The sequence below is a fragment of the Solenopsis invicta genome, chromosome 11 (assembly GCF_016802725.1).
Source record: "Solenopsis invicta isolate M01_SB chromosome 11, UNIL_Sinv_3.0, whole genome shotgun sequence".
In the NCBI taxonomy this organism is placed as follows: Eukaryota; Metazoa; Arthropoda; class Insecta; order Hymenoptera; family Formicidae; genus Solenopsis; species Solenopsis invicta.
The window spans coordinates 1497129-1524681 of NC_052674.1; the positions used below are offsets into that span (position 1 = coordinate 1497129).

At 39.0% G+C, this 27553-nt stretch overlaps 2 protein-coding genes across 5 annotated transcripts in view; one reads left to right on the top strand and one right to left on the bottom strand.

Annotated features, from left to right (window-relative positions):
• LOC105196974 (zinc finger protein 91) overlaps positions 1 to 22345 on the bottom strand; it is a 109708-nt gene extending 87363 nt beyond the window's left edge. Inside the window, exon 1 of the mRNA XM_039455321.1 lies at positions 21785 to 22345. The gene's annotated coding sequence lies outside the window, so the exon portion shown is untranslated. The remainder of the gene's footprint in view (positions 1 to 21784) is intronic.
• The window catches only part of LOC105196973 (protein tiptop), a 180457-nt gene that overhangs the window by 26423 nt on the left and 126481 nt on the right, over positions 1 to 27553 (top strand). Inside the window, exon 2 of one of the 4 annotated variants that reach the window (XM_039455318.1) lies at positions 22804 to 22869. The exons of the other annotated variants lie outside the window; for them this stretch is intronic. The gene's annotated coding sequence lies outside the window, so the exon portion shown is untranslated. The remainder of the gene's footprint in view (positions 1 to 22803; positions 22870 to 27553) is intronic. 4 annotated transcript variants of the gene reach the window in all.

The window sequence follows — 27553 nt, forward strand, 5'->3', positions numbered from 1 at the left end:
AAAAAGGAAACGCGCGACTGGACAGCGGCGGCGGCGGCGACGGCGGCGGCTGCTGCAACGGAGGATAAGGGGGATTGTATGTTTATATTTAAGGGGTTGCTGAAGGAAAGAGTATCATTATCTCGAAAATAGACGGAGGACGGTAGGACTTTTTCGTCGACTTCTCCCTCTCTCCCCCGAGACCTCGTTTCGACTCGCGGTCCCCCTCGATAGACGTCAAACATGACCACTTGGCGCCACCAATCGTAGCTCTCACTCCCGCCAATCAAGCCTCAACTCGTCCTGTCCGACAGGCTAGCTTCCATCTCTCTTTCTCTCGACGAATAAATTATAATTACACACTCTGAACACGGAGCTTGAACAAGTAGACCACTTTTTTCTATCCTCCTCTTTAATCTCCGCGCACGCAATAAGCGCTGCCTACCTTTCTTCCCCTTGCTACTTCTCCCTTTCTATCGAATCTTTATTTAGATTCACGTAAATAGTCTCTTTTCGGAATCTTTTCTGTTATTCCGTTTGTCAAGTCGCTAATAATTTGTTGTTAAATTCTTATTATCATTATTAAATTACGTCATCATTTATTCCACGTAATCGATTTTTTTTCTATTTTCAACAATAATAAATAATTACTAGATTTTTAATGAAGAGATGAATATCGAATTTAAGAAGAAATTTAAATTTTATAGGAATGATTAAATGAGATTCGTATAATATTACGAGTATAAAGAAAGTGAAGAGATTGTGTATTTATTACTGCGCAATCTCTTTCAATTCGTCTTTTTCTACATCCGCTATCATATCGCTACGCACATCTCTCTACTTTTATTTCCATCATTATTTTTACATTTTATAGTCGGCATTTTGTAGCGGGAAACGTTAATCTGTATTTTTCGAATTTAATTTGTTTCCATATCCTAAGAGACACTGAGGACACTTAAGACGGGGAGTACGTGTGATAAATTTTACGCTTTACTCTCTGCTCCCTCTGTCGCAACGCGAGAAGGCGATCAGCACGTTCTTGCGAACTCTCGATTTCCAGCGCATCGATCGCGGTGACCGTGAAAACGGCCGATAAACTCGCCGTCGCGACTTTGGAGATTTTAATATATACATGATGTGAGATTATCAATAAATATAAATGAATTGGTCATAAAAGATTAGGATAAAATGGTTGTGTTGAAAAGATAAATATAATTAATAATGTTTCTTGCGTATGCGTGTGTGCTTTAGACAAATTAAGTGAAACGTATTATAACCAAAATGTTTTTCATCCTTTTTTTTTACTTGTGCTTACGCAGCAAATGCATTAAAATACTCACCAATTTATATAATATGGAAAGATTTCAAAATTATGCCAGACAGAATTACGTTATTAAATTTGATGCACCTATATTCTATGTATGTCTAATATAATTTTCACAGATCCATCGTCCCAAATTAAAATAGAAGATAATTTGTCACTCGTCACATTATAATATCACATTGATCTGTAACGTGTGCAAATATATTCAATGCATATATTCAATATGCAATTATGTAGCAGTGCTCAAAATAATTAACATTTTGAAAATAATTGTTTTGTGTATATAATAATAATTGTAAGTGATTAGTTTCGCAAGTAACAGTCAAAATAGCAAATATGTTAGTTATCTCGTTGCTTTGCTAACGCCCAATGCGTAGGCTTCTTTACCCTCTTCTTCGTTTCCTTCGTTGTTTCTTCTTCATGGAATTAAGAGAATGCTAAAGTCATCAATTTTACCGACTGAACAGCGACTTACACACATACGATTTTCGAAACATCAATATGCCACTACATACAACTACATCAATATCGCATACACGTAGATGCACAAATTTTCAAACACTCCAATCTTTCAAATTTTAACTCAACGTTGTTTCTTCATGTAATCAATACCGCAAACCGTTGCCATTTTGTAGACTGCAAAATTTTTGTACGAAGCAAATATTGCAACACGTTGACAGCTGTAGATGTTGATGCTACATGTATTGGACTAAAAATAAGTAAAAAAGATCTAAATTTAGAAAAACGTTTTTGTTCTCGACTTAAATTAAGTCGACCGGCTTACATTAGTGCCTATGCATTAATTGTGGTAAAGAATTTTTAAAACTGTAAATACAGTTAGAAAAATAGCGTGCTAAAAGAGGTCGCGTATTTGATTTGTATTTGATCGTATAATTTTAGCTTTCTAACCTTAACTTTTATGCCCTGTTTTTAATGAAAACCTGGTTAATTACGGTCGAGCGTACTAATTACATTAGAATACGACGATTGCATTTTTCACGGCATTAATCGCGCATTTTAGTGTATCGTGACAGAACAATAATGCTAAAAATGTACGGTTGTGGGAAAATATCCGCTTGACATCCGGTGTCTCTCAAATTAGCGCTACGAACGGACAGAGGATTTTAATACCAAATGCCAAAATTCCACCATGGTTCTTCAAAAATTAGATACAAATAAATATCAGGACATATTTAGTAAATGATCGAGACCGACAAGGCGGCTTTGATTTCTACCTAAAATGAATAAATTATGCACAATATCTAATCCGATAAAATTAATTAAGAATGATATAAGTTACTAATCACGATCGTTAGGTAATTACTGCTTTTAATAATTTATCATTTAATTCCGATAACTTCAATAACCTGTCATTCATTCTAAAAGTAATTTAAAGAATATGAGCACGTTCGATATATCTTACAATAGTATTATACGCCGTTAAAGACAAGCACCGCACGTGTCTGCCAATTTCTTGCCGACGAGAAATATTTAAAGAAGGTGGAATTCGGACCAAGTTATATCTACTCTTTAAAATTTCCTGGCACTGCTAACTTGCGAGTCTATTTAGCATATGACGAACAATTGCGTGTGCCAATATTCACGGACATACATGAACGAATATAGCCGGTGCTTTTTCCCTCTTTAAACTGGCCGAAAAAAGACGGAGCGTATTCAATGTATTCGGAAATGTAAAAAATGTAGGCTCGTTCATACTCGCGGCGCTACTTCATCCCCATTGAAATAAGTTTGTTCATTCGTGCTCGTTTGCGCTCTTTACTTGCAATTAATCTGGATCCACTTTTATAAAATAAATTCACATTGAATGTACTTTTTTCTTTGCGTTTCAGATTAATTTCCATGAATAAACTAAATCGCATTATTAAATTTAACACGTTTATTTAAAAAATATAATTTATCCGTTGGTGAAATGTTATATACATTTTATTCATTATCATCACTTTCCTTCGAGCTTTGATGAAAAAAGTAAAACGCGATTTTAATTTATCAAGAAATGTAATCTTAATAAATCAAGAAAATGAGATAAAAAATGTGAAGATGTACAATAGTTTGTTAATTTTTAAAATCACATAATTTTATTTTTTTTTAATGTAAAAATTAATGTAAAAATATTTGAAAGAAAAATAGCAATAGCAAATTAATATTTTTTCGATCATACAAAATGATAATTAATCTTTTTCAAAAACTTGGATTTAACGGTAAATTTAATGTATTTTAAAATGTAGTATTTAATTTGGTTAATTTTAAGGATTTAATCGACCATCCAAATCTGCACTTGAAAAAAGGATTACATAACTTTATGTAACACTGGACTGGAATTTATCCGTGAAACATTTGATCTATGTCGGTTGCCAATGTCTTCGGAAAGCTTTCGCCGAGATGACCTTCCAGCAGTGATCCAAGAGCATCCTTTCGTCGAGAGAACGAAACCGTATTGCCACGAAATTACTATAATACGTCGCTCGTATCGGCGTCGAGACAAGAGAGCCGCGTATATTCCGTTATTATTATTGATCGGCTCGAAACGATATTAAAGTGGCTAGGGGGACCACTCTCTATGTTTACGCCGGTTCGCCCGAAAAACCATGAAATTACTGATAATCGGCGTAAGCGGCCGCCATGCGGCAACGACGCTTCAACAATAACCCCTAGCGCTATAATCACTTCTCTCCCCTCCTCCTACCTGCCCCATCCCCCGCCATATAATTCTATATACGCGCGAATGTTCACTTCCTGCCTTTCTCTGGCCTTTTAATTCTGCTCTGATACAGTCGGATTCTTGATTGTTTATTTTTACTTTAGCTTGAAACACATGCTTTTAAAATCTTAATTTCTTCGGAGCGATAAGACCTGGATATTGACGTGCAATGTTCTCGTTTGTAATTGCATTGATTTATGAAAGCTTTGATTTTCTAAACTTGATTGCATTAACGCTTACGTGACATGACAGAATGTGTCGCTATCCTTGATAGAAAACACGTCTCTTTAGAAAAAAAATGTTATCGCGCATAATTGCTATATTGAGCTTTGACCATTGGTAATATACGTTGTACTAATGTAATTCTCTCGTTTTTATGTCATCGCGATGCTTTTTACTTCTCTTACATCTGTTTCAATACTGTATGCGAGTGTGTTCATGCACAGTTGGGAAATTTATGTTAAATATGTTGCATGTCCTAAACGGTTCACTCGAATTTTTGTGTTAATTTAACACAAGATAAATGTTACAAGGTAATATAAATATTATGTAAAAAAATTAATATAAAAAATGTAACACTACAATACAATTTGGAGTGTGGAAGCATATTTCTTCTGTAAAATTAACGTTTATAACGTTGACACGTACGTTTTATATTCATTTAGCTTAGAAAATTTATATTTTTAAATTATATTATTTTTATGTTATTTGTTTATTTATCCATAAATTATATTATTTTAACATTAAGAAATTTTGAGTATTAATTTAACACAAAACGTTTTAATAATATAATTGTTAAATTAACATAATCGGATATGTCAAAAATTCATCTCACGAATTTTTAACAAGGACCGGTTTTTTTAACATACCAAATGGTTTCTACTGTGTGGGACGGACCATCAATTTGAATACATCAATATAAATATAAAGAAACGGTTGTCACACTTTTCAAAATATTTTTTTTTCTTTCTTAATTTACTAAAATCACATAAATTATTTGTCATCACGGAATAAAGACTGACGTGATTTCGGTAAATGCCTCGGTAAATGCTACTTTCATAACTTGGTATCAAAAAAGAATCTCTCTTTTTATTCATAGGAATAGAAACGCGAACATTTCTTCATATATCTACGGAGTATCGTATTTTGAAAATCGTCAAGAAAATAAAGAACAGCTTTCATCCTGCAGTCAATACAGATCAACGTATTACAGCACGATTGGAATTTCCAAGTTTGATTGAGAAAAGAAAATGTTAAGATGATATTTCGTAATATTCGCTCGAGACGTACAAAAGTAGCGTCGCATCACGCGTCGGATCCTTACGAGCGGCCCCTTTTTCCTCACGAGGGAGCGACTCGAAGAAAAATAAGGTGCGGGGGAAAAAAGTGGCGCGAACACCACGAGAGAAAGAGAGAGAGAGGAGAGCAAGGATACGTCGTGCGTGTACACGCGTATTCCCGCGAGCGAACAAGGCGGCAGGGTCAGGCCGGGTGTAGGCAGGAGTTCGACTTCGGCTGCCGGCCGCCGTAAAAACGTCAATTAAAGTGTTTTATTTGATCCTTCGTTAGAACGTTGAAATGGAATTTTGATTTATAGCTGCACCACTCTGTCCCTCTCTCTCTCTCTCTCTCTCCCTCTACCCTGGGTCTCTGCGTATATATGAGAGCGGAGAGTGCGTCCGCGCGCATACGCGTAAATAAAATAAATAGGAGGCTATAATTAGTCGGCGGGTACCGGCCGACCACTCCGCCGCGATCGGTATACACGACCGGTTTTGTGAGCTCGGTTAAGTTCGACAAACAAATTCCACGACTCGTTTTACGCCGATCCTCAGAAAATTTGGACCGGCGACCGGCGAGAACCTCGGCTTACCTGACACTCGACCCGCGGCCGGCGTCAAGCCGAATCTCGAGACCTATACTACTCCCTCGAGTTCGTCGAGTCGCTATTTCTCTCGAGCAAAAGTAACAGACTCTCTGCGGATTTCTCCCGTTCGAAAGCGGCAACGATACACGGATGATTGAGAATACATATAAGAAAGCAATTGCAGAAAATGTCGTCATTAATCATAAATTTTGCATTTTACGCAATAACAATTAAATAATGAAAGTGACCTAAATTCCAAAATCTTCTAACTGCAACTTTAATTATTATTTATGCATCTTTCCAATTATTCCAGACGTAATTAATGTTTAAATAAAGATCTCAGTGAAGATGTTTACGAATGCAGATTTAAAATTTTATAATATACATTTATATAATACATAGCACACACACATTAATCGGAATGTAACATTTTGTTATTTCCTTAAATCCCCGATGCTCCATATTTCAAAATTTAATTCTTTAATGTCCCTTAATTTTTAATCTAAAATAAATAATTTTGTAATTATGCCATTAGACAGTACGAAGTCAACAAGCACGAATCTTTAATTCATTAGATTAAATTTATAGATTTATAAACTTCGCGTAAGTTTAAATCTCCGATTGTACGATAAATTAGGAAATGCACAAGTATCTGCTAATTTTATATTGCACGATGTTTACTTAGTATCGCATAAACTTTCCAACAGCTGTTGCGGAGAAGTTCTGAACAATGCGAGGAGCGAGAAAGAGAAATTTGCGAATATCGATCATCGTAAAGGGCAACGCGCGCACGCGGGAAATCGATCGGCCTGCGTAAATATCGCACCACCGAGGCATTCCGTCCCGTCCCCGTGGAATTCTTGCGCGCGTCCGTCCTGCACCGATCAATTTATTATCGCGCGAAACGGCGCGCATTCAGGAGGACCGGCCGGACCGGGGGCCGGCGAAATAACACGCGCGGCGCGAGCGAATGACCGAGTTAAGTGAAGAAGAGTCGCACCAGCCGTCCCGCCAGCCGGCCGTCCGAATGTTATTGTTTATTGTGGCCGAACGACAGCTTGATTTATCATGCGAGCCGGTCACATCCATGTGTGAAATAGTGGCATAATCCCGTTGATTTGTGGCGACCATTGTTCGCATCGGCACTCCGCTGAAGGTATTTTTTTCTCGTCGTTTTTTTTTTGTTCGGTTGTTGTTGTCCTTTTTGCTTTATTTCGGATTATTGTCTCTTTCGCGTCGTCCCGATGATTTCCGTTTTTTCGCTCGTCGCTTCGTGCGAGACGCGTTTAAAGGTCGCATTAAATTGAATGCGGTCGGTCGCGGCTGAAATTTCGACAGTCAAGATCTCTCATTGTCAGTCAAATAGATACCGTGTGTATCCGCGAAAAATTTTTACCGAGGTGAAATTAATCAAGTTTTCGTTTTTTTTTTATTTTTTATTAACTTGTTTATAAGGAAACGCTTTATCTTGCTCGTTAAGTACACGCTAAATGTAAGTACTATGTACTATGACGGATGTTTATTTCTTTCTTTCTGGCTCTCTCTCGTAAGACATTTAACGTATGTTTAAATATAAATTATCAGAATCGTCACTTTGTGCATTGACGATCACAGCATTATGTCGAATCATCGCTAAATATCATCTTGATCTCAGACCTTTAAAACACAAAATGTCAGCACCGCTGTAAAGAATGTTCTCGTCGACTTTCTTAAATTGATACACTTGATTGAAAGCTTTCTAGACACTGCGAGAAACGGTCCAGCTGAAGAAATTATTAATTTTTTACGTTATTTTTGCAAATTAAATTTTTGCAAATTAAATTTTTAAATTATATTTTAGTGGATTCTCCCGATCTTCTTTCTTTTTTTCTTTCTCTGGATTATGAATCCGTGTTTTTACTTCAACGATATATCTTAAGGATGTACGGGTCATATCTCAAAACGTTATCAAAAATATAAAAATTTCATGGAATACTCTAGTATTACGTTTAGATATTTGTGTATTTGACACAATTCGCTTATTGGTTTAAAAGTTATTTAATTTTTGTTTACTTTTGTAAAATCACGTTTTTTTGCAGTATTTATACTATTATTATATTTATATCAATATTACATTATATGATAATTTTTATATTTATATACTAATATTATATAATATTATACTTATTTTCAAATGTAATGCGGAAGTAGCATTATCAATTAGATCAAAATTTTTACATATAATAATGAAACTCTAATAAATATTTGTGCAAAAATTCATTTAGATCCACTTACTCGTTTAAAAGTTATTTATATTTAAAATTACAACAAAATATAATTTTTGCAAAAATTATTATAAACCAAATTTTGCATTTTTTTTTTTTTTTGAAGCTAGTTTTAGGGTAAAAAAATTCAGATATTCTTTAAATTTCTTCTCCAAAAATTTTTGTTGCTGATTAGGAGAAAGAAGAATGAACCTAGAAAAGTCTTCAATTTCTATAACTTTTAGCTCGTATTCTATAGCTGCCAAAACATCCTTAAATTTATTCAAAAATAAAAATTATGATGATATGTTAATTAACGATGTTTCCTTGGTCAAATTTATCTCAAATAGCTTTTTATTTAAAACTTTACGTTTCACTTGCCATCGTTCATGTGCGATAGAGGAGGGTCTAACCGATTTAGATACGGCAGATTGACGGCAACGCTGAAAATTTCAGAGACGCGAGCTACGAAATAAGTGGATCACGGGCGGGATGGGGGAGGGGGGAGGACTGATTCCGTAGTTTTACGAGGTGCTAAACGTGAGATCGTTTCGCCGTCGACAGGCGCTTCCTGGTTTTTGCCATCGGAAATTTTCCTTCGATTTCTTTATCACCGGGCATCGGCGTCGGCATTCCTAGGCGCCACGACATTCGCGGTGGCGCGCTGCTTAATTTCCCAATTAGCATTCGGCGCACTGATAAATTGTCGGGATAACGCGATAATGATAGAGGGACGTCGAATAAAAGGAAGTGCGCCGTTATTTCTCGATGATAGATGCCGGACATTATCGTGCCGGAGATCTCGGCCGAGAATTTTCCCTGATAACGTGATGCGCGCGTATGTCGCGCACCAAGTGCGTTTTCGAGGCATTTATGACGCGTGTCGAAATCGATTCGACAATTATGGGTTCTCTCTCTTTCTTCCTCGTCAGCCGTCGCGCCGCTCTGCATCGCGCGCTTTCAGCCGTTATTTTTACCACTGCTGGTTTTCTCCGTATACGTTCTATTCTTTTTGCGTGCGGGAATGCGACTGGCACGCGGAAAATAATATGCGAGAAAGATCGCTCGCGATTAACGCTTTCACGGCCGAGGAAGTCGGGGAGTTTTATAAAGATAACGTGTCCGGTTTCACGATGACGTGAGGGGGAGTCAATAAACGTGGCGAATGTAGGCGTAGTGTACGAAATAAATTTATTGCGCGAAAGATATATAATCATCGCTATTTATCACTGTGTATTTGAACACTTCTTTTTACGATGCCGAGAATGTTGAAACTCGCGCGAGAATTTGGGTGCGTCGAAAAAAAAAGATTCGCTACGCAATAATATTTCTCGATTTTGCGCGTTCAAAATGTTAGTGATTATTTGTGGAAATGTATCGGAAGCTAAACAAATCCGTCATTTTTTTTTCAACACATTGTGAGCTCGTAACGCATGTATAATTGCGACGCGCCACGGCGGAACGTAAGTGCCAGAATTGTTGCAAATGCGTTTTATTATTCGAATGGATTGTAAGTGCTGTGTTCTACCACATATTATTTAATGTCTGACGCTTGTTGCTACAAGTAAAAAAAAGTGGGCTACTCAATTCTTGCATTTTTACTTACGTTTTGAAATTTAGCTGCTTTAACATAATTCTTTTTTATTTTTATTAAAACTTAATTTAAAATTTTTGCAGAGATTGATCGTTCATATCTTTAGTTTTTGCAGAATTTTTGAAGAGATAGTTTTAAAAAGAATCAGTTTTCTTTTACTCCTTAAAAATATTTTTAATGGCATAATGTTTTTCTTTGGAATGCCGTCACTAAATTTTTTTATACCGGTAAGAGATTCGAGAGTAAAATAAGGGAGATCGAGGCATAGTTTTTACAGAATTTTGATATTCAAAATTTTAAATAATTATTATGATTAAAGTCTACTAATGTGATAGAGACAACCTTTTTCTTTACATTTTTATGCAGGAGTGATTCTATATATGATACCATTTCTTTGTAGTAATAAGTAAAATACGAACATGCTGCATTGTAGCAAACATGCCCCGAGAGCAGAATAAATTTGCACATATTATGGTGTAAGTTACTTGTACAACAATCTCCATATTAAATCAATGAAAATATAATAGAAATAAAATAACAGATCGCAGATATTTATATATTGCAATTGAATGTTAACATGCTTCTCGTTCGTCAGCTAAGCTAGTCTTAAATGTCAATCAATATATCCCACCCTAATATTTAAATTATTTTATTATAACAAATTATTTATTATTATTTAAAATCACATGTCAGATAATAACAGAATTTTGTCCTTTCTTAACTGATATGCGGCTTGAATTTATTCTATCAAGCTGAAGAACATTAATAGAAATTTTGGAACGCTCAGAAATTTACTTGCCCCCTCTTAAATCAGATTCTTTCCTTTCTTTATTGTAAAACTTGTTTGATTTAAATAAAACTTTGGGAATAGTATTTGTGTTATAAAAGAAAATTTATAAACGATAACCTATCCATTTTTTTTTTCGTCGTTCTAAATGACAGTCGATATCCTTGAAGTTTGAAGTACGTGACTAAAATCGCATGTGGCAGACGAGCGACGCAGGCGAACCAAAAAAGCGCGAATGGCAGACGACTCCGCGGGTCTCCCGAGCCTCTCGGTAAATATCTTGTTCTCTCGTAGGTAAGTAGCCGCGTGGTCATCAATAAGCCGACCTACTATGCCTCTTACGCGGACGAGTATTATGGCGCGAAACGGCGGGCGGTCCCTTCCGTTTGACGAGAGCCATTCATCCTCATCCACCTACGACGATACCCACACATCCGGACGGCGGCGGTAACGCGCGCGCACGCGTGTTCTTCCATTGTGCATCCATCTATCACGTGTCAGAAGTAACGCGGCTTAGGTGGGTCGATCGGGGCCGAAGGTAGAGGCCCTGTATATATCCTCGAAGAGCGAAGTCGCACTGGCAAACTCGTCGATCAGACCTGTCGCTAAATGCGCGGGGAAACACTCGCGGATAAGCAAATGCGAGTAAACAACGGTGGATTTATGACAGCTGCCGAAGAGCACGATCTCGCGATTAGATTGCCCCTTTGACAGCTTTTATCCAATTGAAGATATTCATATTAGAGAAAAAAAGAAACGGTGTGTACATTAACGTCGACCTTATGAGATGACCAAGACATTCTGATATATTTTAAAGAAATAACCGAGTACTGTCGATCGATTAATTCATAAGCGTACAGATTTATCATTATTATTAAGATTATTTAATTTGGATACTATAAATTGCCAAAGAAATATATATGAAATTTCTTTTTCTAAAGTTTCCAAATGTCTGATGTATCATATATCTAGATAATTAAGGAGACATGATTTTTCTATGTAATTTACATATAAAAACACATAAGATACTGACTACAAGGGATCACTTTTGATTAAGTTATATTCCGTACGATTTCAATTTTCATTCGATATTCTAATTCATATCTCTACAAACGTAGCAAAACGCGTAACATCGCACTACGTTAACGGGATATTCGACCTTAGCTGCCGGCGTTGTCCCTGACGCGGAAGGGCCTCTAGTGGCAGGAAACTCAGGGCCCTTTGGCGATGACCTGCCAACGGCTCGCGCATTAGCTCGACAGATAGCGGTGCCTAATCGGGCCTCATAAATTACCAAATTAATATCCCGCGTTGCCGACGCCAGGCTATCCGTCAGGTGTCAGCCACGGTGCAGATAGCAGCCGCCTCCACCTACCGCTCTCCGTCTCCCTGTACCATCCTCTAACGTCATCTTCCGCGCTTGTTACTGACGGACGGACATTCTCTTAACGAACGCCCGTGTGGAGAACGACGTGACGACGCCGCAAGAAGTGTGAAAATACCCTTGACCGACAACGAAGCTAACCGATCACGATTGCACGTACTTACCTGTAAAAAGAATTGCATATGCATTTTATTACGTAAATTCTTAACGCAGAGAACAAAAATATCGGAATTGCTTTGGAAATCGTTAGACATTAATGTTGTTGTACTGAAAAAAAAATCTATTAAAATTAAAAAATGCGTTTGTAATCATATGCAAACACATGGTTCACTAAAATTAAGGAAGTTTCCGTTTAATCTAATTTCTTTAATTTTAATAAACTATGTGTTTTCATACGACTGTAATCGCATTTTTTTTTTATTTTAATTAATTCTTTCTCAGTGTGGGTGAAAAATTTTTAATGGATTTTAACTTAACTTTTTGAACAGATTTAAACAAAAGCAATTCCAATTAATAATTACAATTTTGCTAAAATAATAGTACATCTGATTGATATTTGCCTTGTTACACATAATGTTCGGATCGAATCAATCTCTTTGATTCAAATTTGAATCAAATTTTCCCCGATTTATGTACATGTTAATTTAAAGGTAATAAAATATTTTCAATAGCCGAGAAAATTATCGCAAGAATTTTAAAAAATAATTACAAAAAATGACGTACCAAGTAAAAATTTACAACAGATACTATAATAGTATTGATGTTAATCGAATTTTCTATAATTCGATTCAAATTCGAATTATTAGCGCATCTTTAACGTTTGTAATATTAAAATTGTGACGTTTACAGTGAACGGGGGGTTGGGGAGGAGCGGAAAGTATTATTTGACGTGAAAATGACACACATAGACGAATGGCGAGCTCACGTCACATTGGCTCGAAATTAACGGCGGGAGTAGCTCTACGCCGGACCGCGAAGGCTTAAAGGTTTCTATCAATCTTAAGTTGCCGACGACAGGCCATCCGTCCAAAGCCAGCAACACATTGAAGTAGCCATCTCTCCATCTACTGCTTTCTATACCACGCTCCAACGTCATCTTCCGCCTCTGCCGGTGACGTTCGAAGTTCCCCGAGCGAGCGCTCTCCGCTACACGCATATTACAGCACACCGCGATGCATGAAAGCTCCGCCGAAGTTGCGCGGTGAAAAAAAACGAAAGGGAAAGAAAAATTACCGGCTCTCACCGTTTCCGATGCATCGCGCGGCTCCCGACATGCGAAAGATGACGGACAAATTACTCTTTCATTAATGACTCGACCTAATACTCGATACTCGCGGACGAGCGGCATTAACAAAAGGTGCTTAAAGGCGCCTGTCAATCTCGAGTCGCGAACATCCGAACATCCATCAGCTTTCAGGCACACTCTGCGGTTTCTACGTATCAGAGAGCTAGCTGTTGCCTCCCTACAAGCGCGCTCTCTCACATTTTCTACAGCCAGATCAATATCCACGGTGCAACAATATACTCAATCATATCTTTTCTCATACATTCTCGTATCGGTGATTTAGTTTCGGATATCAGTTTCAAGAAAAACTTGACCGATTATAAATTAATCCATCAGCGGTATCTCTACCGACACATATTGCTCCTGTCACTGCTATCGAACAGTATTTCTCTCGCGTTCCCTAATTTAAACCGCTGCTGAACGATGCCAATCTTATTTCGCGTCTGTGACACGAGTATACGATAAAAATAATTTTATCTCGAGACTACGAGTCTGGCTTTATCGATATATATATATTTTTTTTTAAACTGCAGATCTCCTTCTTGACTCCTTCATAACTGCTCAACGATATTTAAGCTGTGTATTTGCTCTGCGCGGCGAAACGAAAGGTGCTTAAACGCACCACGCATCAACTCTGAGTTACGATTGATAGAAAAAGCATCGCGGGCGACCGGGAAAGACACTCGCTCATGTACGTATCGTGAACCAACGCGAAGGGGGACCACCCAGGGTGTCCCGGTGTCCTACACAAACTAACGGCGCTCGCAGGTATGCGAGCGGGGAACACGTTGTCTCGTCAGCTCGCGTCCACTCCCGCTCCTTCCGCCTCCTCCTTCGTCGTTATCCGTTCCGTTGGAGTCGCCCACGCATCACGTATAAACGCATAGAGGAGAAGCGCGATAGAAGGGTACCTGCGTATCCGCAGGTCATTATGTCGCTATTCCGTGACGCTTAGGATATTAGGTGTAGCTGCAGTTAAATCTCGAGACAGCTTGGGCCAGTTGTAACGTATCTAATTTGTTGCGACGCGTCGTACTCGATTGACCTTTCGTAATCAAACGGGTAACGAATTAACTTTGTTATTGAGCATGCAACGCATCGTGAAAAGGAGTTTATTATGTTTTCTACTTCTCTATTAAAATAGAATCTTACACGAGTATATTTTAAATATTCTTTCAACTGTGTGCGATTTTTTATGCCACGTTTTATGCCACGACGAAATTCGCCTGCGTCATTTATCATTGAACTGCCTCTACTCGCGATAATGGCAATATAAATTGACGATAATTAGTTTTATATATACCAGACAATCGGAAGATGCCGGCCGTCATATTGAATTATAGCTGTCGCAAGTGACATTTTTTAATTATTCAAAGTCCTATATACGTCCCGCATACGTCCTGTGTCGTTATAGACCATTGACTGTAAGTTAATTTAATGATGTAATTATCATCCAATTCCGACTCATGTTTCTAATGATAATCAGTGTTGTAGTATCTAGATACATGTAAGGAGATACGTTTTGTGTATCTGAGCGTGTATCTAAAATACATTCCAACTGTTGCGTTTGCGTCTGAACTGTTTTAAACATACATTTTCAAATAATTTTTTAAATATATTTTCACATTTTGACATACTTTTTGTCTCTGATAGAAAAAATATTTTTTTTTTCTTGAAGAGATTTATTCTTTATTCATTCATTACTGTTATTAGTGGCGCGACATAGATTTGCATATATAGCAAAAAATGTGCGATTTAAAAAAATAAAATTGAAATATCTTCTGACGTCTCTTCGCTGTCTCCTGTAGACAATGACTAATTCTTTAAATTTTTAAAAACTCAAGACTCGAAATAACAACTAACAGTGCTATAACTGACAGTGGAAATAATAACTGACAAGCATGAAAATTCTCTCTTATTTGTTAGACAAGAAAAAAGATATCGCACCCCCACAGAAAAGATTTCTGGATTCTGTTACTCTTCCATGTATCATAAAATAAGATTGATTTAGAGACAGTCATAATTATTATTGGAAAAGGGATATTTTCTTCTGAAATGGAAAAATTCTTAAATCTAGAATAAAATGATGTTAGCGTTGCCCCATTACTTTTCTCAGACAGATTTAGATTAGACAATGGAAATTTGTGACGAACCTCGTAATAGTCTTCATTTAATTAATGGATTGATCTCAAGAAAATTTCAAGATTTTTTTCTAATAAAATATATCACAAAGACTTATAATTTCTTATGAAAGAACGTTTATCCACGCGGAGTCGTATCGAGGAATATCCCAAATTGCGTAGCGATTAATCATTGTGTACGTAACATCGAGCAAATCTACATGTAAGAATGTATAAGTTGAAATTTCTATGTATTACTCTTATCTCAATAAATTAATCTTATTTGATGGAAGAGAGGAGGAATTGTAGATGACTTTGTCTTAATATTGCTTTATTTTTATATTGCAATAAAATTACGTAGGACAAGAATATTTTTAGTTTTGCTACAAATCCATTAGAAGCTGTTAGAAATTCACTAGAAATCTTTTCTGAGAGGGCATGATTCGCACTTTTTCTTATATGAAACATTTATTTTTAAAAATTAACACAATTCTCTCTTTATACTGATTGAGCGATTATTTAGCACTAGTGATTAAATTTTAATACCACGGCGAAGTAGACTGAGTGATGTTATTTTTAAAATACTTTCAATATAAAAGACTAATAATGAATGAAGTAAAAGTAATGTGAAAGAAAAATATAAAAAAAAATTTATTCATTGTATTTTGTGTACATTACCATTATTATAAAAAATAAAAGTGTCTGATTCGTATCTGAGATACTTTTAAAATTATCTGTGTATCTGTATTAAGATACATTTTAACAGAGTCTTATCCATCACTGAAGATAATTGCATTAAATCTTGCAATCGATCGATAATTTTATAACACGAATAAATTTTAAAACTTCTAACAAAGCTGACTTTTGTGAGAATAGTTTATACTTACATCCAAAGAGGAAAAGATGGTAATGTGTGCTGCAGTTAATATTATGTTATAATTAATGTTAGCTCTTGCAAAATTTCTTTAACTCGTTCTCAGCGTAGATGCCGAAGTTGTGCCATGGCTGGCGCGATTTTGTTGTTAATAATTTACGTTTATCTGTTACGTGGGGCATATCAAAGTTTTTTGTATGCTATTCAGTGTCAAGTTTAACGAAGTTTAAAGTTCGTAATTGACGAGTTTGTATGTTAATTCTCAAAGCATTATTCTTTTATTTTGAAAAGATAAGCAAGCTTGGTTTTCGTTAAGATATAATAAAATGTAAATTTTGTTAACCTTAGAATAGTATTTCTATTAAATGATACACAGTATTGGTTGGTATAAATTTACGTCTGAGAAAACAGGTCGCTTTCAATTAATGCAACACAAAGTTTTTACATGTTTTACAATTTTATTGATAAAATATTTGTAATTTAGAGATCTTTATAAACCCAAGTAATCTAATTATTAACTTTAGCACAGCAGAATTGGAAGCTCTGCTGACCAACGGCATAGTCGGGCATAGTTTAGGCGTTCAGACGATTATTAAGGTGGGTTTAGGATAGGTGAAAAGAATGGAATATGTAGGAGTTGTACGTAAAGTTTACGTACAATACCATTCTAGGGTTAATGTTTCTATATTGGGCTTCCTAACAAGCGGATAACTGTGGGTTCAGACCCCACGTTGCAGATCGTTGTTTTTCGTTAACGTTCAGTGAACTAGGTAGGGTGTGACATATACCCCAACAGGATTTAAACTCTTATAACTTTTTTTTTGTTTTCTTGTTTTAAAAGATTAAGAAGTTTATTCTCTTTTTACTAGTTTATTTTATTTTTATATCTTAAAGGACAAGAAACGATGTTACGATAGTCGGAATTACTGTCGTAGTAAATTAATATGTTTATGGTGAAGTATAATTTAGATAGATAACATGAGATACCCCGCATGGTTTGCTATGTTGATTTTTCCTACTTGTTTGCGAACGATTAAGAACCTTTGATTTCTCAGATGCTGAAAACTACATTAAAACTAGACGCTAAAACTATTTGCATGTTCTGTAATCAAAATTATCCAGATGACCATTACGAAGAATGATAGCTTTGTGCGCTTATATTGACTCTGCTGAACCGGAAAAATTAATTTATAGTGTGATTTTTACAAATAACCGATTGTTATTACATAAAAACAATTGTGTAGAAATTTGCGTGAACATAGAGGAGCACACTTTATCACTTTATCCAAACATCACGTCACAAAGATTTTTATTTAAATAATTTTTTTCAATTTTTAACTGGCTTTTTCATTTCAAGTTATTTTTTTTATATTAAATTTATTGTTAAATTAATAAATTATTGTTTGTAATACCATCGAAATTTGAATTTGAAAGATGAAAACTTACACAAAAAACCTTCTTCATAGATTTGATTTATATAGCTTGATTAATTTGAATAACTATTTCGCGATATATCACTTGGCGCTGTTTAGATGTTCTTCGACGATATTTGCTATTGTAACGTCACTGCTACCTAAATAAAAGAGCGAACGCATCGACAGACAACTACTGCTCTGTTTTCAAAATACCCACGCCTAACTTCGACCTCTCGCGTGAGACGCGATCGTATACGCGATGGAGGTGGCCGTGACGGAGTGGCGAGGAGGTAGCCGAAGAAGGTGGGAGGCCAAGCTGGTGAAGAACCGAAGAGGATCGAAACGAGAGAGAAAGAGAGAGGAGAAAATGCGCCGCGAAAGAAGGGGCAAGAACCGCTTACGAATTACGCGACGGGCAGCCAGCTACACAAACCGGCTCCGGGCTACCTCTATGCGACACGGCTGCCAATTAGCGGACTGACATCGACCTGACTGACCACCGTGCACACTGCCGAGCAGTCGTTTCTTCGACTCCTTCTTCGAGGTTTCGCGTTCTACCATCGCCACATCGTCATCATCACCATCCTCTCCTTCTTCTTCTCTTTTACATCCTTTTTCTTCCTCTTCTCCTCCCGTCGTCAGCATCTCGGCGCACTTCTCTTTTTGCCGCTCCGTTTTCGTGTCCCTTTCAATTTTTCTGTCTTTACGTCTTCGTCACCGCGCTGACGAGTGTGCGATCGCCGAGAGGTGTCGCGGCGCCTGTCGGGCCAGAGGCTTTTTACGTGCGTGCCATCGGACGTGCGCGGCATCGAAATGCGGGGCCCGGCCCGATTTGGGACCCGGACTTTCGGCCGCCGCGCTGGTCCGGCAGCCGACGCGACGTGACTGGACAATGGACGCGCGCGCACTCCGAATAAATCTCTCTAAACGGTTTCGGCTATTAGAACGATGCCCTGTGTCAGTAGCGAACATAGAGGTTCATTTTTCATTTCTGATGCATTCAGACGGCAGTTCAGTCCAGTAACGTACACGACAGTCCAGTTCTATGATAGGAGAAATTACCAAATGCGTGCCACTTAAGTTACTTTTTTTATTACACATCGCATTTGATGCTGTTTTGGATGTAAATCAACGTTCGAAGTTGTAGCTTAATATTTTATCTATTATTACATGTTAAATCGTTCAGTAACAATAAATTCATTTGTTATAATCTTTTCTATAATTTAGAAAACCGATCACCTAAAACGTACCTATGATCTCTTAAATCGTTTTGTCTTCAAAAACATCGAATTATAAATTAAAACTACAAGGAATCATTAATTCTTATTCTATTAACACTTTATCGAAAAAGCAAACAATATTCAATAATTAATGAAAGAGTAAAGGCATCAAAATAAAACTGTTGTATTTATTTTTATTCATCAATTATTGTAGTCGTATTATTATCAATTATCAATCTTACACTAGTGTCATATTATATTGTAAAATTATAAAATTTATGGTAGTATGAGTTGAGAAAATTGAGAGTTTATAAAAGTATCGATTTATTTTTTACAATAATTGTATATATAGAATGAATGTAAAATATTCTATTATATAACAAATCTTTTTTTCATGATATTTAATATAATAGTTCAAAATAAATTTGCATAATTACATTATTAACAGCTGTACAAATTGATGAAAAATTTACATCAGACGTATCTGATTTTCTAAAATGTTGATAGCATGCGCAAAATGAAGTTTGTTGAATTTTTATCTATATTACTTACTTCTTATTAACTTTTTATTTTTATCATTAAATGTTGCTTATATAAAGTAAAAATATTGAAAAGGTTTAAGAGACCGGTATGCATTCAGCAACTTTCCCCTATCTATACAGTTACAGAATGATAATCTTAACTTGAGCTTGCATTACGAAGCAACAAAATATACAGAACCTTCCGTTTCTTCCGTTTTTAATTCGCCAGTGTATACTTTCGATGCGAGAGACATATACTGCTTGCAAAATTTGCGACATTCTAGCCAACTTGCATGCTTGGCTGCTCATTACGGTCTTAAAATATACATATATATATATTTATTTATATATTCTTTAAATTTGCCAATTAATGCGACCTAAGTTGTGCTTGCATCGAAAGTTGCAAAGTTAACATTTTAGAACTTTAGGCCGAAGTTGTTCCCTTAAAATATTTTCTTTTAAATGTGCGCAAAATGCAAATCTCGAGTGGCTCGCTTGAATAAATTACAGTGCGCATCTCGAGGATTGCAACGCATATACGAGAAGAATTCAATTAAAAGTCACCCTTCAGTCCACTCTCCCGAATCAACGAGAGGCCCGGATTGGCCTGAAATAATCAGCGCCGTGCGTAATTATCGGCCGTGCGCACACAGCGCGCTCGGCGTCGTCGCACGAAAATGCAATAAAAAACGATCGCGCGTCTAATAAATTGTTTCCGGCACGCAGAGCGGCGCTCGCCCGGCAAAAATCCGCGATATCGTTAGACGAGGCGACGCGACGGTATCGCAAGTCCGGATCGACGGGTTTCTCAGCGGAAAGCGCGACACCTCGCGCCGGCAAAAATGGTAATGAAGAAGATACAATCGCGGCGCGGACGCCGCGCCGATTGTGCGTTGTTTCGCCCAATCGATTCGGTCCACCTCCGAAGCAGAAGTCACTTTATGAATATTAACGACCACGGGGTTCAGCACGAGGACCCGCGCCCGCCGCGCTGCCGCGATAATTGTTTCCCCGCTCATTACGTCGCGCGTGAGATATTTACGCGATTCGATCGTGCGCCTTCTCGCGTTGTAAAAAGGGGGAAAGGGGGGCGCGCACAATGGGCATAAATAAGCTTAATTCGCACGAGGGTTGCATTCGCGCCTTCGGCGCCGCGCCGCGCACCTTCCGGGAACGGCCGTCGAGACGCGGTTAAGTAATTGACCGTTACATATGTAATTTACAGCGCGCGTACCGTCGGATACACACGACTCGGACGCACCGGGGAACCCTGGAACGCGCAGCGGCACGTTTAAACTGTTGGATCGATGCCGCTTTCAACGACGGGGAGGTATGGGGGCTCGATCGTGTATCGATATACGCGCGGCGTACATCGCAGTAATTATTACGTACGTCAGCCGGCATTATTCGCGGCTTTCTAAAAGGCCGATGAAAATTTTCATGCGCTATAGCCGTTACTTTTTTCCCCTCTTTCTCTCTATCATCCTCCTTCTCTTCCTCCTCCTCCTTCGCCAGTGTCGATTTTTTCTTCTCCATTTTTTCCTTTTCTTTTTCTTTTTTTTTTTTGGTGCCCGATGCAGCTGCACGCTTTTCAGTGGTGGACTCGCGTCACGTCGCATTACGGAATGATATTTGCTAATTGAGCACGAAGATAAAACGACAACAGCGGCTGGCTAATAACCGGCCCCGGCGTCTCTCCGCTCTTTTCTCCCTCCCCTTCCGCCCTCTCGCTTATTTTCTCTTTTGCGCGCGCGGACCGACTCCCGCGGGAACGAATAATCATACCGGTGAACCACGTCGCACCTAGCTGCGCGACACTTCGGGGGTACTATGGGGCCTCCCGTCCCCGGCTATCTCCGCGTTTTATCGGTTCGCTTTCTCGTGATACGCTCGCTCCCTAACTAGCTCCATGCATGAAAAGCGCGCGGTCCATGCTCGGTTCGCAACGCGAATGCGCACATCTCGACCGAAGACGCGGAGAAAACGCGAAAATTTCGCACGCTAAACTACGCTGCACACGGCGGGGAAGTCTATTTCTACACCGCATATCCAAGTGTGTGAAACGCGTAGTCACTTTTTACGCGTTACTTTAAATCAAATTTATGCGTGTAATTTTTGTACTTTTTACCCGCTTAGACGTGTATCAATATTAAATTACACGTCGGGGCGTGTAAAAGGTACAAAAATTACAAGCGCACAAGTGCGTAAAAAGTAACAACATAATTTTACACACTTGGATTTGCAGTGTGATCTCGTTCCCCGATTGCGAGACCGAGAGTCGCGCGCTACGAGGTAATGGTTACGATGAGGTTAAGAAACGGCAATACGTCTGAACATCCATGCTGAAATCTTGGACAGCGGAAAACGATCGACGAGACGCGACGCGAGTGCGTCGCGAGCGATTGGAACCGCGCGAGTAAAAACAGCAACAGTAAACAATAGGTTAACTCACCTCCCTCCCCGATCGCGCTGCCCGGCGACCAAGCCTCTGCCGCTTCTTCTCTCGGAATCCTTCGCAGCTGGTTCTCCATTGCACTCGCACACGATCTCACACGCGCGCGCTTACTAGCGAAACGCAACAGAGACAGGATCAATTACGCAGGCCGTACGTATAACTCCCGATTAAACGCGATTCGAGAGCGCTTCGCTGCGCTGCGTCCGCTCCGTGGCGCTCCGTTGGCGGGAAAGAGCGACGATAGCTGATGACGTCACGTCGGCAGGTTCACTCCGATTTACCGCCGCGACACGGGCGCGAGTCAAGCTAGAGAGTCGAGATGCCGCCGAATCGACGCGGTTGACCTTTGCTTTCTGTACATTGTTACGCGAGTGCGTGAGAAAACGAGCCGACCTCTCCGGTCAGAACAATATACATACGCATACGTAGCGCGCGTTACAGCACACGTAAAACACCTACTGCGTGCACGGAAGCCATCTCTCGATTAGTCGTCTCGATTTCGACCTCTTAACTCTCGCCCGACTCGCGTCGAGTCACAGCGATAAATCGAAGTGAACTTGCCGACGTGACGTCATCCTCCATCGACGCTCTTTCCCGCCGGAACGCCACGGAGACGCAAGACGCAACGCAGCGAAGCGCTCTCGAATCGCGTTTAATCGGGAGGTACGTACAGCCTGCGCAATTGATTCTGTATTCGATACGTTTCGGTAATACGTCCGCGCGTGCGAGTGATAATGGGGAAGCAGCGCTGCGAAGGACTCCGAGAGGACAAGCAGCAGAGGCTCGGTCGGCTTCGGTCAGCGGCGGGCGGCGCGGCGCGCGGACGGGGGACAGGTAAATAACCTATCGTTCACTTGTTTACTTACTGGGCATCGCTCGCGACGCACTCGCGTCGCGTGTCTCGTCGATTTCGCATCACCGCTGTCCATGATTTTGGGCTTGCATTTGTAACATATCGATGCTCATGCCTACTGCCGTTTTTTAACTCTAACCATATCGTAATCATTGTCTCGCAGCGCGCGAGAAGAAGCAGAGGCTTGTTCGGCGTTGGTCGGTGTCGGGCAATGTGATTGGGGAGAGGGGTAAGTAACTACACATGTTACATACTTGGATTCGCATGGTGTATCTACACGGAAAAAAATGAGTTTGCTAAAATATCTAAAAATATATTTAGTTGGATACAGATCTGAAAATAATTTTGTTACAAAATTCGGAGAAAAATTATATTTAAACTGATGAAATCGTATCTTTTTCCAAGTTGAAGTGAATATATCTTTAAGGAAAATAAAAATTTAGTTAAATTTCAAGAGATATGACGTTAGTTTTTTCTAAAATAAATTATTTGTTAAAATTATTTGTTTAATTTAAACGAATAATTTTTTAATTCAAAAGAAATACACTACTGACAGAAATGCGAGAAATAATTCAATTGTTCTGGTTTTAAAAATATATTTCTTTCATTTAAAAAAAGATTCACGTTGCATATCCAAATTATTTTGATAATTCTAATAAAAGGAGCAACCAAAAATTTTCTTGAAAAGAAAACTTTTCTTTAACCGTATATGCACAAATTTCTTTCATCCAAACTTTTTATTTACTCGAAGAAACTTTTCTCTGAGTGTAGGTCATCAAAATAATTATGTCGAACTCTCAAACTGAATTGCTAAAATGTCAAAATTTTTGCAGCAATGTTCGTCATGCTTGAACATCCGTCACAATTATTTCGATGGTTCAATAAAATTATTTTCACATCTGTATCCAGTTAATTATTTAAACATTTCGACAAAATCATTCTTTCCGCGTTGGTTGGTACAAATAAAATGGCTGTGTTTCATGTTTTAAACTTTCCTTTATGTTCATCTTTCTTTTATGCATATAGCGCTAATTATACATGTACTATACAAAAAGTACATACATATCCCGCACGTGAATTTTGTATATATAACTTTTGTGAAATTCGCGTTTAAGTCAACATGGAAAATTAAAGAAACTTGTTTAAATTACTTGTATGAGTTCAAAGTCGATCATAGTGCGGCCGAGGCAACGCAAAATATTAATACTGCTTTTTCGACGAAGATTCTGCCAGTGAAAGAACGTCGAGTATACGTTCTCCGTTATTGACACCATTTTAATTATTTTTTTTCCGAAAGGACGACATTGATGCACTTGTACCACGTTGACAGAAGTGCATTGAAATAAATGGAGACTGTTTTGATTACCAAAGCAAGTTTGTCTAAAATTAAAATTAAAAAAACGACCATTTTATTTGCACCAACCTATATTGCTCTCTGCGGCAACTCTCTGACCGCTTCTTGCCGCAACGCATTGAAACTCTCACTGTAAATAATGACGTCCACGTAAAAGGGCACGCTTTACGACGTCTAGTTATATATCGCTCGAATCTTCGTCCCGAAGGCAATTTTATTTCTGTGTGTGGATGATTAGTTCGCAGACCGCACGTGCTGCAAAGGCACTGCGACGAAGCACGCGATAGATATCGCGATCGTATGAATCTATAAATTATTGACTTAAATGGGTCACGGATCGAACAAGACACCGAGTGTCTGCGTTAGGAAACGAACGAGTAAGCTCGCATAAAGTGAATGAAGCGGAAGCTAGCCTCGCGCATCGTTATCGGCACGTCGTTTTTAGTCCCGACGAGCTCGTCTACGCGCCGATTAATTATAATTGCGGCTTTCAGATATACGCGAAAACGTGGGCGTCGCGCCGTTCGCGTCTATTTCGCCCTCGAGCGATATCACCGAGCTTCATCTAGTTAATTGAGGAATGTTAATGTTTCAGAAAGGCGAAAGTTCAAAACGTTAATGGAAAATAGAATAAAAAGAAATATATTTATGTGCTAGATGCGATAAGCTTTTCTATAAAAATCGATTATTAAAGCAGAACAGTTTCTTGCTGATGAACATGTAAATATTAAAAAAAAAATATATTCACATGTGCATATTTGACCTCGATGTACATTTCCTTTCTTTTTTTTTAATTAGAGCATTTTTTTTATACATCTTTGTATAAATTTTACAATGAGAATCGTCGTATCCAGAAATATACCACAACAATACTTGGAATATTCGCGTCTCTATGTTAAAACCTGAGAAATGTCACGCCAACGACATTTAACTCAGAAAACGTGTCGCGAGAGTCACAATGCAAAATGCACAGTTTTAACCGGTTTAAACTTTCAGGATGCATTACGAACACGTCAATCGCGCGACGGTGAATTAATGCCGTTTTACTTAGCTATGCCGTCCATACTCGAACCGACAGGCGCCGAGAGTCGGTACGGTCCTGGGGCGGGTAATAAAAATGAGAGGAGCGAGAGAAGCGTGTTGCTCGATCTGACGGCTGATGGAGACGTCTTCGTTCCAGACAGACGCCTCGGACGCTCGCGACGTTTGATCGACAGTTTCTTTCCTCCTTTCGCATGCGTCGCACCCGATCAAGTTCTCTACTTCCACCTCTCTCTCCCTCCTTCCCTCTCTCTCTTTCGTCCCACTTTTATGCTCCTTGTCCTGCTTCTTCTCTTCCAGCACCTTCTCATCTCCTTCTCGTACAATCTCCAGCCTCTTCCGAAGTCCGAAGGAGGCACTTCGCGCCCCGCCGCCGCGCCGTCGTCATTCGTGTTTTTGTCGGGGCGCCTATAAATAGGTTTACCGCGCGCAGCGCCTTTGGACCAGCCGGGGCCAGCTTCCTCGCGTCACACGGTCGTCATAAGATCCAAGGTCGCGTCACCGACAGACCCGAGATCGCCCTTTGTCTCGAGCCTCGCGCAGACCGCTCGAGGAGTTTGGATGACCGCGTGACGTTAATGCAATCGTTGGGTCTGATTTGCGAACCCTCCGTGAACATAATTTGGATTTTCCGCTCTGTAGAACCTTAATTCTCTCATCTCCGTGTAGACTCGTGGAGTGGAGTAAGCTCCACCGGATTTACATACATTTATTTAATTGACTTTTCAATTTTTTTCGTACATGCGTTAACTCGACGTTGGATCGTTGCATTGGAAGTTGCGTTACGACCTGATCATTGGCAATTCAAACTTGAAATTTTCTTACCGAACACCAGTTGAGATATTTTTTGATCTTAGCTACTTGTACGTACGGCTCTCGAATGAAGTTTGTAAAGTTTTCTCTCTCTTTCTATCGATTGGTATATTTGGAAACTGGAAAGGAGAGCATACTTAAACTTTACTGAAATTGGACAATAGTGAGAGTATCTCTCGGCAACTGTATTAAATTTATAAAAAGAAATGCACGTACTCGCTTCTAGATTCTACATGAAGATTTTCTTCCACTGGCAAAGTATAAGGCGATACATAATATATATATTCATTCACATCTCTGGTATTTAGCTGAAACGCCTGCAAATAGATTCTGCGCCGTTAGCAATTTACTACGCGTTATAATTTGCTGTCATTATCTCTTTATTGAGTCTGATTAATAATTATTATAATTTATTGCGCATTACTACGCTGTTCGATTCATAAATTTGATGAATATATTCTTCTAACTGGTACATTAAAACGCATTATTAAGATCGTTTTCTCGCAACGCTTATCTGTTCCGCTTACCACGGTTATAAGTATTCGGTAGAAATCTTGTGTATAACGACAGATTGCAAAAGAGCTCAGCATATTCCACTTAAGAAAGAAGTCTTCTAATGCTGCATTCATATGTGATCGACTTTCTACTTTATTATCATGTCGAAATACGTACGAGAGTATCTGCGATTTATTAGTATTTTAATAAATGTCTAAGAGCAATATAGCTTCTTATCAAATGCAACATAATTACATCGTTAAATCTGACGAAACACGTTTGAGAACTCAAAAGTGGGACAGAAATGCACGAGCGACTCACTGTACTGTGCGCGGGGGTAATACGTTTCACGGCATCGTCGTCGCGAACGGCGAAAAAATGTGCTCAGAGAAGAGCGGAGCGCGCGGGTCTTAAAAACGCGTCGGTTATTAAGAATTCACTTCACTAAATTTTCGACGAAACGACGCGCTTCTATCCCGCGGTGCTGCTATCCGCCTCAATGCCACGCCGTCGTCTTTCAACCTGTCGTGAAACGGGAACGTTGATGCTGCCTCCTGTTTCATTCAAAATCCTTCCACGGATAGAAGAGAACCCCCTCCTTCTTCCCTCCCTTCCCCCGCTATCCTGCCATCTTCTCCCGGTGTCTCAGAAAATCCGGAATGCCCGATAATCATCGGTAAATCACTCGGCTCCCTCGTGTGCGTGCATGTGCACATACGCGCGCTCTCCTACCTGTGCGCGCATTCACACAACGTGGGTCAATCTTTATGGCGGACATAACTCGCCTGATTTCACTGGAGATTATCTCGTTATTTATTGGAAAGGTGGATACGACGTCCGCGGCTGGCCGAAAAACCTCCTCTCCATCGTCCTCTTCTTTCACCTCCTCTTCATCGTTCGCTTATTTGTATCTCAAATTCGTACGTTAAGCGACAGGTAGAAGCCGATCGCGGATGATTCACGTTGATGCGGAACTGTGAATAAGGGCCACCGGCTGCTTTCACACTCGGCTAGCGGGGAAACTCGCGCCCGCTCCAGTTTGTCATAATTATTTTCGACCGCGCGTAAATTTCGGCGGAGCGAAATTTATCGCGCCTAAGACGCGGAACGTCATGCGAGCCTGTTTAAATTTCCGAGAAACTCGATTCGACATTTCTCGCAGATATAACAGATCTGGCTCGCGACCTAGAAGGTATCAATAATGTAAATC